The sequence below is a fragment of the Calliphora vicina genome, chromosome 5 (genome assembly GCF_958450345.1).
Source record: "Calliphora vicina chromosome 5, idCalVici1.1, whole genome shotgun sequence".
In the NCBI taxonomy this organism is placed as follows: domain Eukaryota; kingdom Metazoa; phylum Arthropoda; class Insecta; order Diptera; family Calliphoridae; genus Calliphora; species Calliphora vicina.
In genome coordinates this window covers 25,356,791-25,358,822 of record NC_088784.1, presented here as the reverse complement: position 1 = coordinate 25,358,822, position 2,032 = coordinate 25,356,791, and the positions used below count along the sequence as shown (strand labels likewise).

General features: G+C 24.3%; 1 non-coding gene across 1 annotated transcript; it reads right to left on the bottom strand.

The window, feature by feature from the left end:
* Positions 1-937: 937 nt before the first annotated feature.
* TRNAR-ACG (transfer RNA arginine (anticodon ACG)) lies at positions 938-1,010 on the bottom strand. Its single transcript has one exon. It is a non-coding gene; the product is annotated as a tRNA-Arg (tRNA).
* Between the last annotated feature and the right edge of the window lie 1,022 nt (positions 1,011-2,032).

The following is a 2,032-nucleotide window of genomic DNA, read 5'->3' as shown; positions in this document are numbered from 1 at the left end:
TCGTTGAAGTTATTCGAATAATTTTCAAAATTTTTAATATTTTTAAATAATTTTTTACACAGTTTGATGTAATAATAATAAATGTTGTTTTCTATTGAATTTTCCTATAACATTTGTCCAATTAATCGTTTAAATTATTCGAATAATTTAATAATAATACTGTAATTTAATAATTAAATTTTAACATTAATTCTTTTGCCAAACATTTTTCTACACCACTGTAACACTTACACTTTCTGTTAACATAAATGAAACACTTACTTAACAGATAAACTTAAAAAATTATAATTGTTATCAAACAATATGTCAGCAAACGACAATTTTTAATGCAAATTCAATCACGTTTATATGAATATCTCCAGACACATACTTGCCCACATACATAAATAAATAAAGAAAAAAATAAATTTATTATTTATCGACTCTATTTATTGTGCATAATTTAACAAAAAAAACATGTAACAATCAATGAAAAGTCCAAACAATACTTAATTTGAAAAGGCAGATTACAATAGGGAGGCATTTTTTTACGTTTAAAAAGCAGATACATATACATAATAGGCATACATAAATAAATTTACAATTTTGTTTAAAAAGGAAGAGGCAACAATTTTTATAAAATTTAAAAATCTGATGTCATTTATAATATTCGAATACGTATAAAAATATCAGCCTTATAAATGAATAGCACCTCAATAAAACGTGACACTACTAAGGAGTTGTCAAAATCAACAACAAAAAAATAGCTAGACAAAGTATTTAAAAAACGGGTTAGGGGGCTGGAAAATATAAATTGACACACACTTTGAAAATTTATGATCAATGTCTACAATAAATCATTTATTTTCTACTTTTACTATTTGTGTTCGTTGATCTTAGTTGAACTTGATCATTTAATATTTTAATTATTGGAAACAAATAAAAAAAAAATTAGCTGCGATCCTGCCAGGAGTCGAACCTGGAATCTTCTGATCCGTAGTCAGACGCGTTATCCATTGCGCCACAGGACCATATGTTTCAAGCGTATCAAGTTTCTATTACTGCTTTGCTTTCATATATAACTATAAATAAAAAACTATAAAAAAGCTTTATAACACATTTATATGAGAGTTGTTTGAGTATAACAACTTGCCATATATAAAAAGCTTTTTTTTATGATAGAGCTGCCACACAAATGTTTCAATTCTAAAGCTTAAGTTGCCATATTAAAAGCTCTTTATTGTTTCTATATTAAAGAGTTGCCAGAATTTAAAGTATTAACATTCCCAATTAAATTAAATCAAAATTCCACTGAACGTTCAGTGGATTCGTTTTATAGGCAACAATATGTAGGATATACAATTAACCTTATCTTATATACCCAAATTATACTTTAAAATAATTTCAAATATTTTCAGGTAAAAAAAATTAAGAAATTTTTTTTTTCAAATTTCGCTTATGAAAAATTTAGAAATTACAAAGAAACATGGTGAAGGGTATACGAATTTTATATTTTTCTGAAAGCTTAGAAAATTTACCGTTTACAAATACATGTCTCATAATTTTGGAAAAACATTTTAATGTCATTAGCAAGATGGCATAAAAATCTAGCAATATTGATAGCTTTTAACAAGTCTCAAATATTAACTTTAGCTGATTTTTTCTTTGAAAATCATAGTCCATCTCTTGCTTTATACACTTTTTCTAGTATTTATTTTCTGAATCTTAAATTTAGCAAAAGCTCTTTATGTTTAGCTTAATGTTTAGCTTGAAGAACCCCAGTCAAAAGTTTTTCAAATGGAAATTTTGTTAGTCATTATTTTTATTATATTATTACGTTTTTACCTTTTAACAAGTAAGAGATCTATATTCGGCTGTGCCGAATCTTATATACCCTTCACCAAATTATACTTTAAAATAAATTTTTTTAAATATTTTTAAGTAAACAAAATTTAATATTTTTTTAATTGTGTTTCAAAATTGTTTTTTTAATTTTTTTTAAAAAAGTTTTTTCCAAACTTTTTTTTTTTTAAAAAAAATTATGACAAAAAAA